A 17,068-nucleotide genomic window follows, 5' to 3' on the forward strand; every position below is an offset into this window, starting at 1 on the left:
TATTTTGTATCTCATCAGTGGCGGGTTACCCACGAGGCACATTAGGCACGTGCCTAGGGGTCCCGGTGTAGAAGGGGACGCAAAATTAAAAAATATTTAAAAAAAATTTTTTGTAAATATTAAATTTTTATTTAAAAAATATTTTCTGATTTTTTATTTATTCACTTAAGAAATGGATATTTATTTAAAATGTTTTTAGGAAAACTAGCGTTTTATTTTAATGAAAACTAAAATTTAATTATTTTCTTAATTGGATTTTAGCACCATGAAAAGGCAATATTTAAACGGAGCTGAAAAAAGAAAATTACATGAAAAGAAGATGAAGGAAGTTGCGAAAGGACAAATATGATTGCTAGGATTTATTGACAAGCCATCGACATCAACTTCAACATCTTCAACTTTACCAGAATTAAACTGTGATGGTAATGATACTGAAATGCAGGAGGCGACAAATGCAAATACATTGCATTTATTAAAACTTTGTTATTAGAACTTGAATCAACAATTAAACCGTCAACAATCGATCATGTATGTATGTATATTTTCTTTCAAAATCAATGTTTAACAGTAAAATGATAAATGGCGATGAAGTAGATCGTAATTGGTTAATTTTTTCTCCAAAGACCAAAATGTTGTATTGTGGCGTTTGCAAATTATTTTCTCCTACATCAACTAAAATGTCAATAACGGGATTTAATGATTGGAAAAATGCGGCATCGCGATTGTTATCACATGAAAATAGTCATTTACATTCTCGTTCCTTTCAGAGTTGGTGCACTCGATCAAAAAGTCAAGGTTTAAATTTTTGTAAATTATATCAATCTCAATGTGACTATTGGAAAAAAGTTTTGCAAAGAATTATAGGAGGTATTTTATTTTTGTGAGAACTAGGTCTAGCTCTGAGAGAATAAAATGAAATTATCGGTTCTGTTAATAATGGCAATTATTTAGGTACGTTGGAGTTAGAGGAAAAGTATAATGCTTTCCTTGCAAGTTATATAGAAAAATTTGGAAATTGTGGTCGCGGAAATGTATCGCACTTGTCATCAACAGTTAGTGATGAATTTATTCAAATGGTTGGTAAATATATTACCGAAATGATTTTAAAAGAGGCCAAAAAACAGAAATATTTCGGTATAATAGTAGATTCTACTCCCAACGTACAACATGTAGATCAACTTACCTTAATAATACGCCATATTAATCCAGCCAGCTTTGAAATATTTGAACGTTTTCTAAAATTTATAACAATTAAAAACCACAAAGATATTAGCTTTGCTGAAACTGTGTTAGATTATTTATCTGAATGCAAACTTGACTTAAATGACATGTCCGGCAAGTATAACGGACTTCAAATGAAAATGAAACAAATTAACAGTCTCGCCGAATATGTTCCGTGCAGTGTACATTCCTTAAATTTTATAAGACACACCGCGGCAAGCATATGTTCCGAAGCCGTGTCGTTTTTTGGAATAGTAGAAAAATTGTTTAGCTTTTTTGCTAATTCTACCTACCGGTGGTATCTAATGAACAAAGTTATTCCAAAAATGATCATGAACTTGTGAGCTCCAGTTCTTAAATCGCTTTCTGGAACACGCTGGTCAGCTAGGCATGATGCTATAAAAGCCTTAAACAACAATATATACAAATTCTGAAAAGCTAACAGAATATTGCAGAGGACAATGAAGAAAACACTGATATTTTTAATGAGCCAAAAAATATTACGTGCAAATTACTGGAGCTTGAAACATGCATTCTGTGCTTATTTTGGAATGATATATTGGAACGAATAAATAGGGTGAATGTAATATTTCAAAAAGAAAGACTCACATTGAATGTAGTTGTTGATCATATGAAAACTTTGACAGAATACTTGAAAACAATTCGAGAAAAGTTTACGTATTATGAAGGTGAAGCTCGCGAAATGCTTGCAAAAATTGAAGAATAATTAAATCTTCATGAATTTGAAATCAACTTACAAAAGAGAACAACGGCGACTTATTAAGGCGAAAGCTACTTCAGGGGGAAAGAAATACAGAATGTTCACAAACTCCACAGCAAAAACTTAACACTCAGGTGCATTTGGTTGACGGTTTAATTGTTGAAATGGAAAAACGTTCATCGTGTTATCAAAATGTTCAATTAAAATTTTCAGTTTTGTTCGATTTCAACAATAAAAAATTACTGGATAAAAGAAATCGAGCAAGACATCTTCAAAAAAATTATCCTAATGATCTAGAAATTGAGTTCGAAAATGAACCGATTCACTTCCATGACCACATAAACATTCAGATTGGTCAGAACAAACCTAATGCAGAAGTAAACATTTTTGAAATTTTTAAAGATATTCTATCTATATTATCTATCTTATCCAAACGTGGCAATAGCTTTTAGGATATATTTAACAATAGCATGTGGTATTGGCGAAGGTAAAAGATCATATTCGAAGTAAGCGGTAATTAAAAATCAAAAACATTCTTTTATGTGCCAGGATCAATTAAATGCATTAAGCATTATACGCATTGAACATGATTTTGTAAAAGAATTAAATCATGCAGAATTGATTTATAAATTTGCCGCGGCAAAAGCAAGAAAAGTAGATATAAAAAAACCAAATACTTATACATAGTTTATGAATAATTTGTTTTTCTGTGTGTAATTGTTAGCCTACTCTGTACCTCTGTTTGAAAATAAAGTACAATATTTACCAATTTTCTTTTTTTCTTTTTAAAATTTTGAAATGAGTAGTGATAGTGGGTAGAACAAAAATAATTGCTTGCATTCTATATAAGAGGGGCCCCCAAACATAAAGTGCCCAGAGGCCCTAGACGCCCTTAATCCAGCACTGTACCTCAAAATAGCATAAAGGCAGACCCAGAAAGATTGCAACCCATACTTTATTTACCTTTACCGCTAAATAGTAAGGCATTACAAAGAATTGTAGGACTCTTCTCCTACTACTCAAAGTTTATCCGTAATTTTTCTGAAAAAATTCGTCCATTTTTACAGTGTCTAACGAAACGCACCAACCGGCTGTTGAAGAAGATGCTTACACGATTGTGGAAGCCCTTTGGAAGTGGAAACATTATTTGACCAGACGCCATTTTAACTTAGTGACCGACCAACAAGCTGTTTCGTATATGCTCAATCAGAACCATTGAGACAAAATTAAAGACGATAAAGTTATGCAATGGCGTACTGAACTTGGTTGCTACAGCTACGACATACAGTATCGACCAGGTAAGTAGAACCAAGCACCTGATTGTTTATCACATTCCTCGTGCTCCGCTTTTCTGAGTGAAAAGTTTTTAAACTCAATTTGTTCGTATATATGTGACAATAAAGTAAAATTATAAGAAATTCATGATGCTCTCTGCCAACCAGGCATCACAGGAATGAACCATTTTGTCCGCAGTCGAAAGTTACGATACTCCATAGAAGATATTAAAAGTGTCGTAAACCAATGCATTACCTCCTTCTAACTGAAAACTCGATTCTTCAATTCACCCAGTTTCATGTGATAAAAGGATTATGAACTAAATTTCAAAAGTTCTTCTTTTAGGAAACAAAACTATTGAATTCTTTTTTAAAATTTATTACAAAAGTACATTACTTGCATTATAGTTTATTCTAAGGGTCTGCGTATCGTTATTATTTTGAAACAATAACGGTATCAAACGAAAACGATGTTAAACGATATGAGTTTGACTATAAAACGATAACTTATCGTTTGAAACGATAATATCGGCTTTTTTTTCGGTTTATCGGAATACATAAAAATAACGAGAATACCGATATTTATCGGTATAATAACGATATTTTTTACAATATTCCAATTTTTTTGTTTTTAAATGCCAAATTTTAGTTCAAATATGTAATAAATCTTCAAGTCGAGTCAAGATGTCGTTTTGCCTATTTTTACCGGTGTTATAAGTTAATCCTTCCCAATTGAATATATTATCTAGATGTCTAACTTCACAAAAATTCCTTAAGAAAAAGTGAAGCAAGTTTTAAAAGTTTAAACTGACAATACTTCATTTTTGTTTTGCTATAATTTGTCATTGCGTCATTTCAGTCTGGCAAAACAAACCTGGCTGGCAAAAAATTTGCTTTACTGCGGAAGCGAAAGTTAGACATCTAGTTGATAGATATCATTGATCCTTCCAGACCAGTTAAATAGGATGTCAGCTGAAAACTTTATTGATCAACTAAACTCAAAAATGTCGGGAATATCGTCTTCAAGATGCAATTAGCGTATTAATGTATGTAAGGTAATAATGTGTCGGTGTTAATGTATCTAGGTGTTAACGCATGTAATGTCTTGATGTATTTAATGTTTCGAAATGGCGAGGTTGTAAAACTGTATAAAAGGGATTGTAGTTTGTAAATTGTATGATTCGCAGTCAGATGGGAAAAATAATATCAAGTTCAAAAAGAAAACAGTGACTCTTTAGTGTCTCAGGGAAGTCTAAATAATTCCCCACAAAAAAATATTGAAATTTAATCAATTTTGAAGGTAAAATATGATAAATTTTGTTTTATTTCATTTGTTACAACATAGAGTATGTATGAAATGCCCTTTTTTATTTTGTTAATAAACTTTTTAAGTGAAATATGGTTAAACATAGATAACAAAAATTATTATTGCTACAGGTTGTTCAAAGTAGTAAAAGAAAAGATAAATTTTTGAAATATTGTTTTAATAACTTGATATTGTTGTAAAACTTGAAATATCAGTTATTTAAAATGTCCAATAGAAATTTTATAGTAAAAAACTTTGTCATTCTTTGGGAAAAGGCTAGTTTTCGAGAGAGAGTCAAAGTGACTAATTGGACAGAATTATTGTCCAGATTAAATTTTTTTTTTGTGAAGTAAAAGATTCTTTTTCTTATTTAATTTAGAAGTTTGATCTTATGAGTCAGTTGCCAGCATCATGCCGCGTCCAAGAACGAAAATCTGGAACTTCTTTGAAGAAGAGGTGACTCAAAGTGCAGCTGGTGAAAGAGTCCTCCAAGCAAAGTGCAAGCTCTTTCCGGCAGTTGTCAAGGTTGCAGATCATAAAACTTCTGGGATAAGGTCCCATCTTTTTGAAAGCATCCAGGTTAATTTGCCCAGATTGAACAAGACAAGTCAAAAAAGAAGAGGAAGGCTGATGTTGCTTTTAATGAGTTTGAAGAGGCATTATATGAGAGGTGTGCAAATAAAGTTTTAAATTGAGTATTTCTATACTTAGAATGTTCAAAGTTTGAATACTACAATGTATTGCAGGCTTTAGCCGCTTTACAGCGTGTACATTCTGATATAAAAATTTTACAACTTTTTTTAAATTTTACAGATATACGACATAGATGATTCCTATGAAAAGGATCATAGAGAAAAGGTTCCTCTGGTCATGGACAGAAGAGTAAAGTCAAGAAAGCTGGGCAGTCCATCAAATGGCAATCAGAACAAAAAGATTGATACTTGGTTAAAATACAAACCACAAGATAGAGATCAACTTCAAGGTGATTTGGAAATTTCAAAATTCTTAGCCAGATGCAACTTACAATTTAGCCTTGTTTGGCATAAAGGCTTCCAGGATCTGATTGCTTATTTCAACCCAAAGATGCTGATCAAGTCTGCTACAACATACTCACGCTATAAGTAAGATATAATTTGTTGTACTTTTAGTTAAATTAATAATTTTGGGATGGTTTCATTGGGTTTAAGAGGGAAACAATTAAAAGAACTTGTATGAGTTTAAAATCAAACTTAAAATTCCAAACCCCTTAATCTTAACTGCAATGAAAATGACGCCGTAAGTCCCATGACGCCATTATTAGATTATTTTTGCTTTTTAGTAAGTTAGTACCTCCCTTTTTAAAATTGCTAGTTTCTAGACCTGTCTGCGCCATTTTATTTTGTTAGTTTTTTTAAATAACTATAAATTAGTCTAAACAACAGTTTTTTTTATTTGTTTTTTCTTCTTTTAGGTTGCCATTAGTTTACAAAAACGTGAAAGCAGTAGTGGATCAAGTTCTGGAGAAAGAGTTGCCAAAAAATCTTGGATTCACTATTTCTCCTGACATTTGGCAAAGTCAGAACAATGGCGCCTATCAAGCCATCACCCTCCACTTCATCAATGAAGACTTCAACTACCGGATGTTTGTTATTGGTGTGTCACCCTTTTCTGGACGCTATACTGCAGAAGCTATTGCATATAGACTGAATCAGTAAGTAAACTTTTATTGAAGTTTTTTTTAAGTTAGTATAGTAGTACTTATACTTATACTTTAACTTGGTTGTGGAAGGTGCAATTAAAGAAGCCAAGTCAGTTGAAGGTTTGGATCTGGAGTCAGCCATTAAAAAAGCCACTAAACTGTCATCTCTATGCCACAAGTCCACTTTGTCAGAACAGCGAATCAAGAAGGAGATTCAAAGCATGTTTGATGACAGCGACACAGTTGACAAGGAGGAATTAAAGTATGTGAAAATTATCTCCCCTGTCAAAACCCGCTCGAACTCCACTTTAATAATGATTGACAATATTGTAAGGATGAGAAGACCTTTGAGCTCAATCAGGGATAATCCAGGTTCTGGCCCTAACAAGTTTGCACCCGCTATTCCCAGTCAGGATGAGTCTGACCTCTTAGATAAAACTTTGCCAATTTTAAGGAAAATCTCTGACATTTCGGAAAGCTTCTCTGCTGACAAAAAAGTTTCCATTCACAGAGTTATCTCTCATCTGTATGGATTGAAATACCGACTTCTGCAAGCTATTCGTGGTGGCCTGTCTCCTACTGCTGAGATGTTTCACCAAAAACTAGTTAAAGCCATTGGTTTCCGGTTTCCAGAATCTGGAGCAACCAACTTGCACTATTCAGTCGCCAACTTATTGAATCCTCTGTACAAGGGACAGGCTTTGAAAAAGATAGGTGGATTTGATGAGGCCTATGACGCTCTTATTACAAAATCTCAGAACCATCAAAAATGGATCTAGGCAACACAAGAGATGGAAGCCAGGCAGCTAGAAGTGGCAAGATCTCAAGGTTCCCATCCTGATGACGACCCTTCATTTGATTTGGCTAGTGACGTCCTAGTTAGAGTTACCTCCACCCAGCTGATCAGTCTTCCATTACTATTGAATGGGAAATTAACCTCAAGGTACCTGCATTCACTGGATTGGACTTCTGGAGGACCAACAAACACAAGTTTCCGTTGTTGGCAGAATCTGCAAGAAAATGGCTTTGTGTGCCTGCATCTAGGGCTTCGTCAGAGAGAGCTTTTAGTGCTGGAGGTACTAGTGTCTCCTACAAACGAACCAAGTTGCTACCAGAACAAGTAGAGAAACTCCTGTACATCCAGCAAAACTATGGCAAAGTTAAGATCAAGAAATGGTTGCTCACTTCTGCTAAAGAAGAAGCCGATGAAGCTGCTGCCGTTGAAGGACCTGCCTCTCTGTCTTCTGCTGCCTCTCGTGCCAGTACTCCAAATGTGGTTGATCTAGCAGTTGAAGACAATGATTAGTTTGGAACTTTAGAGAAGAGCAAAAATTCTGAATTTATTATGAATTTAAATCTCCTTAATTTAAATAAATTATGAAATAGAACAATGTATTGTTTAATATTGTCGATATTTATTGGTTACTCTAGTTTGAAAAAGTGAAGCAACACTGTTCTCCAAATTGACCGCCAGGTTGAAACTCTCTCCACTCCTGAATTTTTTACATTTTATCAATCATATGCATTAGTAAACACAATATATGTCGTCAGAAAAATCTGAACTAAGTGCTAAATATGTATATTTTCAAAATCAAAACTCATAATTTTTGGCTTTTTTTCTTCCAAAGTTTTAATAGTCAGCCATTATGGTAATCAAAATAACGCATTTAAGTTTACTATTTCATTTACAAAAAAATCATAATATAAATACATTTGTATCACAAATGATATAAACGTTAATCAAAAAGGCAAAAAGACATCTTGACTCGACTTGAAGATTTATTATATATTTGAACTAAAATTTGGCATTTAAAAACAAAAAAAAATTAGAATATTGTAAAAAATATCGTTATTATACCGATAAATATTGGTATTCTCGTTACTATTAGTATTCCGATAAACCAGTAAAAAAACAGTCGATATTATCGTTTCAAATGATAAGTTATCGTTTAGCTATCGATCCATAGTCAAACTCATATCGTTTGATATCGTTTCGTTTCATATTGTTATCGTTTCAAAGTATCGGTTCATACCGATATACCGAATACGATACGCAAAACCTTAGACTGCGTATCTTTTCATTTCCATATCGTTATCATTGCGATATAATATCGGAAAAAAATCATCAGAGTGACGAGAGTTCCGGTATATACCGACATTTAAACTAACTACAATACCGGTTAAAATTTTCATAACGATATTACGTCGTAATCATTCCGGTTTGTAAAGTATAATATTCGGTACTTAACCTTCGAATTCGGTACTTAATCAGCAGAATTAATGTAATTAAGAACAAGGTAGAAGAGTGAACAAAGTAATATAGTTCTCTAAATATACATAGGTCACGGCAAGATTTTTTTGTGTTGGAATTAACTTTCCAATGTGATATATTTGGGTCTTTTCTTTTACAAGAAACTAACACCCAAAGCAATGGAAATATTCCAATCAAAAACTTATGGGACGATGCGTACTGAATGTTGATTGATATGTAAATGAGTCACTCCATTGATTTACTTGCGTGGCCTTTTAAATAGAGTATTTTATTACTTCAACATTGCTGGACGAAAAGAATGTAACCACTTTGGTTACTAAGTATAAAGGATAATGATAAATTTGTAGCTTCGAAATCAAGTTTCAATGTCAGTTATTTGAAAAAACCGAATTTAAAAGAATTTTTATATTTAAACCTACAAAGCTGTAAAAATCCAGAAAGAGAGTTGCTATACTTAAGATGCATTATATTACTTTGTTTTAATCTTTTAGAAGATTGGGCAGGTTCGCTCTTCGGTTAAACCCGTTCAATTTATTTTTTCAAAAATAACAAACTTCTTATTAATATAAATATGTCACAACAGAAACATTGACTAGTTTAAACGCAAAAAGAACTCTGCTTTAAGAAACCTTAGAAAGATCTTTTTATCTTAAAAGACCATGGTAGAACTTTTTTCTTTAACTGATATTCGTTTTTATTCGTTTTTATTCGTTATTATTCGTTATTATTCGTTATTATTTGTTATTATTCGTTATTATTATTTGTTATTATTCGTTATTATTCGTTATTATTTGCTATTATTCGTAATTAGCGGAAAAACCAAAACCGATGATTAGTTGGAGTGCATATATGATGACCACATTGACTGCTCGTATAAAAAGGAAAAAGTATTAACAAAAAAGGTTTCAGCTTTATATTTAGACAAAGAGCAAATATAGAAGCAACCGGTCCACTTCATATTAGATTAGCTAATTTAAAGGAACATAGAAAACTGGTTAAAACCAAGGAGAGCAGGTTTAGGGTTAATTTTAGCATTGTAAATCTCGTAAGAAAAAAAAAAAGGAACAGTTGCACACCAAGTGCTGTCCAAACACAGGGGTTATTACCCGGCAAAAATGTAGGAAGGAAATGTAACAATGATAATACAAATTTAAAGTAATGAAGCGTCGAGGGATTATATGATTTAAGTTTAAAGTTGTTTATTTAACCAGACCAATGTTCAGTTTCTTTGAAGATAATTTGCTTTTGCATAAAGTCTGCTTTTCAGCATTTTGTGAGATGTTTCTTCTTTAAAAAATATGTCTTATTGAAATATAAAATTATGTCTTAAGAAATAGATGCACTTTTTAAAAGGGAAGTTTCTTAAATACTTAAAAATTTCAATTTTTTAAAATTGATTTGAAAAATCTTATATATACATTTTCATAGAAATCATTTAAAATTCATTGTTATACTTCAAATTGAAGGGGAAAAATTGGTTTGAGATTTTCAAATTAATACTGCTTATGTGTATTATTAATATTTACAGTGTGGCAGATGACTGGGATCACACAAACCATATGTTCTGATTAAAATGTTTCTCTTTAATAAATAATCACCATTTCTATTTTGCTCATATTTTCACAAGAAAAGTTATTTTCTAATAAAAGAAACTTTGAAGCATTCCAATCGAATCCGGTAAGAAAAATTCTTTAATTGTAAGGTATTTAAAACATTTCCTCTTTATTTCAAATTGTAATTTCAAGAGAATCATTACATCTCTTTTCAACAATATTTTGCAGCCTTAGCATACGAGTTTGGCGGTGTAAATATTGTAATCTCGAACTAAGAGATTGTTTTTTTCGTAAGAAGGGAAATATTTGAATCCGGATACTTAAAATTGTTAGTAATTGGTCACGTGATTTTTAACTTATACTAAATTTGTCACATACAAAACACAACTTTATCTTTATGGAACTTTTTCCTAAAATTGAATTTCAATTTTCCTAAATATTTACTTTTTTATTCATTACGACGTTGGCTTGTCATCCTTTCTACTTTATGAGGCTTGTTTGTATTTGACGCAATATGTAAAAGCAAACGTAAATTGTTCAATCTCCAACATGCCACCTCATTGAACATCTGCAATCAAAACTAAGCAAATCGAGATGTCACAGTAATGTAGACAATTTTAGTCAAGTTGTGCGCCAACGTTTATTTTTTAAAAGAAGTTATCCGCCATTAAACACTAATTTTGTTGTTGTAGTTGCGATGCTTTGAATTTACACGAGAACTAATCATTCGAGATTTTTAGCTCTCCAGAAAAACCGTTATGGACTGGTACAACTTTATAAGAGAAGTATTTGAACGGCAAAATTTAGCAAATAGCTGAAAGGCAGTGTAGTGAAGATCAGTTTTTCGCAGATGTTTCATCTAAAAGAAAAGAAAAAATCTTCTGAAAACGTTTATTTTTAGAGCATATATATTTATATTAAGATTGATGAAGAGTAGTTTCTCTCAACACAATCGAAACATTCATATTTCCTTATGCTTAACAAAGAAGAGCCACATAAAAGCCGTAAAAGAAGTGCTTTTTTACCAGAATACTGTTCATGGAATACAAAAAAAAAAAAAAAAGAGTAAAGTGAACTATTGGTAAATGGCAGCTTGTTTACCGAAAACCAACTCAAAGGAGTTCCAAAAATATACCTAAAGGAATATTGGTAACAAAAACTTTTGAGCTTTAAAAAGCTTCTTTGATGCAGCCATATTGGCCAAAATGATCCAACTTCTACGACTATCTTCACATGAGCAAGACTAAGGTTTGTTACAATGGGCGATAAGAATCAACAAAGAATTGTTCCATGGAAGCAATCGAGTCACCAACATCATTATCAGACAAAAATATCTTCAAATATTACTCTCCACCTAAATCCCGATCAATAAAGAAAATCACTTTTCATGAAGAAATGTTATATATTAGATATATGTACATCACAAAAGCTACATGGTTAAGCTGACTAGTTGGCATATAGTCTCTTAGAATAACAGTCATTGAAGTGAAAAAAGTTGCCAACCATTCTATTTGTTTTTATCCAGACATACCCTTTTCTGCCAGTAATGTTTGTCCAATTTATTTCGGTTGTGGGTATTTTCAACCGCAAAACCCACCAAGTTTAACAACTCTAACGTAGGACTTAGTAGATACTATTTTGAGAGAGCTGGGTTTTATTATTTTCTGTCGTGTCCCGTTCGTGACGTAAGTGCTAATGGCGCGGGAATAGAATGTAATGGTAGCGTGTCGCATATTGTGTAACGACAGCGATCTGAGTGTGAGAGTAGCGCTGGTATAGAACGTGATACGGTGAGTTTGGGCTGTCAATGTGTAACGCAGATGTTGATGGGAGCGTGATACAATTCATCTCATAAAGTTCTCTTTAAAAACTCCAAAAATTATTTTCTTATATGATTTTCTCTAAAAGGATGATTACTCAAAATCTCTTCTCTAAAATTCTCTCATAAGGAGAATTTCTTATATTGAATTTCTTCAGTTGTAAAACGTTGCGTAGTAGAAGGTTCCGTAACGTCTGAAGCAGTGAGATCAATCAACTCATACCAATGATTAGCATTAAAATATATCCATCAGTTATTGGAACTCTAGAGAAAACCTAAAAAGCTTAGTTAAGTTGAAGTCTCTCCAGGAAGATTCTATATTTGTTGCAATTCAGTTTCTACCTGAAAGAAAATCCCAGAAAACACACTAGCATCGGCCCGGTATCGGCGCGACGTCCAAATTTAATCGTCTACAGATGTAAATTTTATGTAATATTGATAGGCGGCTGTTCATCGGCAAGACGTAAACAAAAACGTAAAAATAATATCGGCGCGAGGTCCGCATTTAATCGGCTGCAGATGTAGTTTTTATGTATTTTTGATGGGCGGCTGCTCATCGGCATGACGTAAACAAAGACGTAAAAATGACGTTAGCAATTTACCCTGTTATGATGAATAAGCTGATGAATAGCTAATTATGAACTGTCCGGAAAAATTACAACTAAGTTATATATGACATGTATAAAATATATATTCTATAGTAAGGTATACCAATAAAGGTATATTTGATAGACTCAATCAAATAAGAAAACAATAACCATATTATTAAAATAAATAATTATAACTATATAATACATTTAATATAGGTTGTTTGTTGTATAAGTATTGTATGTTTATAGGATTATTGTTTACTTATTTTTTTGTCATTTATATATTACTTTTTAAAACTGTAGACATGGCAAAAAAAGTTTATAATGTAAACTTTAAGTAAAAATAAATAAAATTTAAATAAAATAGCTATATTATATTATTTAAGCGATCACTAGCTTTAAAGAGAATTCTGTGATATTAATTCCTTCGTTAAAAGAACTAAATACAAAAATATTGTAAAAGCACACACTTATATTTATCTTTATATGTATGTATGTATGTATGTATGTATGTATGTATGTATGTATGTATGTATGTATGTATGTATGTATGTATGTATGTATGTATGTATGTATGTATGTATGTATGTATGTATGTATGTATGTATGTATGTATGTATGTATGTATGTATGTATGTATGTATGTATGTATGTATGTATGTATGTATGTATGTATGTATGTATGTATGTATGTATGTATGTATGTATGTATGTATGTATGTATGTATGTATGTATGTATGTATGTATGTATGTATGTATGTATGTATGTATGTATGTATGTATGTATGTATGTATGTATGTATGTATGTATGTATGTATGTATGTATGTATGTATGTATGTATGTATGTATGTATGTATGTATGTATGTATGTATGTATGTATGTATGTATGTATGTATGTATGTATGTATGTATGTATGTATGTATGTATGTATGTATGTATGTATGTATGTATGTATGTATGTATGTATGTATGTATGTATGTATGTATGTATGTATGTATGTATGTATGTATGTATGTATGTATGTATGTATGTATGTATGTATGTATGTATGTATGTATGTATGTATGTATGTATGTATGTATGTATGTATGTATGTATGTATGTATGTATGTATGTATGTATGTATGTATGTATGTATGTATGTATGTATGTATGTATGTATGTATGTATGTATGTATGTATGTATGTATGTATGTATGTATGTATGTATGTATGTATGTATGTATGTATGTATGTATGTATGTATGTATGTATGTATGTATGTATGTATGTATGTATGTATGTATGTATGTATGTATGTATGTATGTATGTATGAATGTATGTATGTGTGTGTATATATATCAAATTGTGCTAATTTTAGATATTTCGTATTATGCATTTTTTGCTTCATTTGTTGAAGGTTTTGCACGCTTTGCATCCCTAGAAGAATAAACAAAAATAACACCTCAAACATAAAAAATGCGAATTTTATCGAAGCTTTATAATTATCGCTTAAAAAAATCCTCTGCATTTATCCCAGGCAACACTTTCTTGGTCTCCTCTTGCCTTTTACGACCTCCACCTCAATCAGATGAAACACGCAGCCATGTTTTTATAGCTGACTCAATTTCAGCGTTTTTGGCTTCTTTTGTCATGGGATTTGCACAGACAGAATCTGTATAATTTATAAATATACTATAAACCCTTTGTGTTTGCAAAGCAGTCAAAATATACTATATCAATACTAGTTTCGTTTCAAAAAATACTTAAAAGATTAATAACTTGTCACATATCAGCATATGAAATTACATATGCCACTGAATTACAACTTATACTAAGGAAATTTTCCACTTTCAATTATTCTATTACTTTTTATATTCAATACTGGTTAAAACACATACTACAGCCAAAAGATCATAAATAATTTCCATAAAATATAACCCTAAAGCTAACAAATTTTGTGAAAGTGGAAACTTTAGGACTCATTACTATGTTGTTACCATCGTATTTTTACAATAGCATTTATAAAGCTGTGATATAATAGTTTGTATATCTGAAAAGACCACAAGTCAGTGGTGTGAGTCCTCTAAAATAAGTTTTTTTGATTCTTTGCTTGCACATGAATTCAGATTTTTATTGGTTTATTTTTGATAAATGTTATTAAAAAAGAACATAAGCACTGATAAGCATTTTAACAGAACTATTTGATCACAAGATACTAGTTTTGCAAGACAAATGTCACTTGACAACATGTAAACTAAAGTCTTTTTTCACAAAAATACTCTTTTTCAAACAATAATAGCAAATTTTTTCAATTTACTCAAATAATATACATATAATTATTTACTAACTGCAAACGATATCCTTAAGCTGTAGGACAGAAAAAGCATGTTTATTTCCATGGCCCATGAAATTAAAACTGCTTACAAAATAATCAGTAATGACCATTTTCATTATTCGTCTGACAGTCTCTTTCAAAGTAACACCTCCTTGAAGACCAAGATATTGTGTCTAAACATAATGTCTAACTTAAAATCAAAGAAAAAATAGTTTAAGTTTGTCATTAAAACAAAAAACTCACTATCAGCAACTTGTTCAGCATGGACTTTCGCGATTTCTTTTCAAAATTTTGCACCTGTTCAAATGTTTGCAATTGCAAAATTATATTTTCAGGCAATTTGGATTTAACTATTGCAATCTAAAAATCAAAATGCTTTGAAATAGCATTTTATTATTGTAAAATACATTGAATTTGAAGCTATTTGACATCATTCCGTTTTTGACTTCCACCAGCAACTTAACTATATCATCTAAATGTAATTTGTTTTCCAATTTAAATTGAATCAAATCTATATTAAAACTTTAAATACATCTTTTTTAAATTTTTTATGTTTCATTTAGCACGCAATCGTCAACATTTTTAAATTTACTGTTTTAATTTAATAATAAACTTAAATCTGTTGACAAAACCAGAATACAAACCTTATCAACATTGCGTACAATATTTGTATACAAATTGTGTCATAATTTTATTATGTAATTTATTATATACTTTTTTATACACTTAAATAACAATTTATAATTGCACTTCTCAAACTTCCGATTTCATTATAAAATATAAAACTAATGCATAGATTTTTCAAGTAATATAACCTATGTCTTTTTCTAGTCTATATTTTGAATGTATTTTATAATTATATTAGTATGAAATTAAATTTTTATTTAAATAAATTTAATAAGACAAAATTGCTTAAGCAAATTGTATAAACGAAAATGCAATGCAATTATAATTTGATGTGGCTTCATCAGTCATGGAATATATATATATATATATATATATATATATATATATATAATAAAATACACATTTTGTTAATTTCTAGCATAAGTTATATTTATTATATATATATATATATATATATATATATATATATATATATATATATATACATATATATATATATATATATATATATATATATATATATATATATATATATATATATATATATATATATATATATTCCATGACTTCATCAGTCATGGAATATATATATATATATATATATATATATATATATATATATATATATATATATATATATATATATAATAAAATACACATTTTGTTAATTTCTAACATAAGTTATAAGTCTAAAAATAAATTTAAAGTTAAAAAAAAACTTGGGTAAATCTACAGTTAAGCGGCCTAAAATAATTTAAAATTTTTCTTTTAAAAAATACGGTGGAGAGTAAAGAAATGTGTTAAAATAGATTAATTGTATGCACGCATGAGTGATTTTAAAAACTAAATAAACTTTTGAAGTTGATAAAATAAAAGTTGTGCAGCGCGCTTGATTTTAAATTACTATATCAGGGGCGGGTTTAGGGTTAGGCTTGTTAAGCGCGTCGACTAACATCTTTTTTGGTAAACACTTTTAATCAAAAAGCTTTCTAATTTTAAAAAAATACATTCTTCAATTTCATTTTGTGATTTTTTGGGTGTAAATTAGCGATATCTAAGGAATATTTATAAGTATAAAGTCCCCATCTTGCTCGTTTTTTACCGGCTTCCGAATTTAAGAAATATTTGTTAAGTGGATTCTAATTTTGTTATCGGTAGCGTAATTTCGGATCATATTAGGGGCGCCTAACCTGGCCCGTTTATTTGGCTGACAAGATTTCGAAATTGTATAAATTCTTATTAAATTATTTCCTTTTTAACCTCCGGTAACGTAACTTCTGTTCAAGTTAGGGAAAACGTTTTTGCGCCTAACTTGGGCCACATATCTTTTAAAAATCACATCAGCATGAACAATTGTTATATTAACCTATTTTCTTTAACTATAATGAATAACTAATCAAAAACAAATGTACACACAGCATATAGAGTAACAAGATAATAACAATATCATAAAAATAACATAATAACAATAAAAAAGGTAATATAAAGAGTACACAGTTCCGAAATTAGAAAAAAAAAAGTAATTAAAAAAACTACTTTGAAACTTATCTAATTTACTTTTAATAGATAGCCCATGTATGTCTCCGCGAACGAGAGCGCAAAAAGCAAAAATGTAAAATTATTTTAGGCCGCTTAATTGTAGATTTACCAAAAATCGACCCACCCTAACATATATATATATAT

General features: G+C 30.5%; 1 long non-coding RNA gene across 2 annotated transcripts; it reads right to left on the reverse strand.

The window, feature by feature from the left end:
• Nucleotides 1-10,419: 10,419 nt before the first annotated feature.
• Nucleotides 10,420-12,726, reverse strand: LOC149889082 (uncharacterized). 2 transcript variants are annotated; one of them, XR_016453028.1, is made up of 3 exons: nucleotides 12,187-12,726; nucleotides 11,161-12,108; nucleotides 10,420-10,884 (listed from the first exon to the last, which is right to left on the reverse strand). It is a non-coding gene; the product is annotated as an uncharacterized LOC149889082 (long non-coding RNA). The 2 variants fall into 2 exon arrangements; XR_016453027.1 differs by having other exon boundaries at nucleotides 11,161-12,726.
• Nucleotides 12,727-17,068: the final 4,342 nt, after the last annotated feature.

Source organism: Hydra viridissima, unplaced genomic scaffold, assembly GCF_058129835.1.
Source record: "Hydra viridissima isolate aposymbiotic clone 2 unplaced genomic scaffold, HvirCarnegie_v1 scaffold_5, whole genome shotgun sequence".
NCBI lineage: Eukaryota > Metazoa > Cnidaria > Hydrozoa > Anthoathecata > Hydridae > Hydra > Hydra viridissima.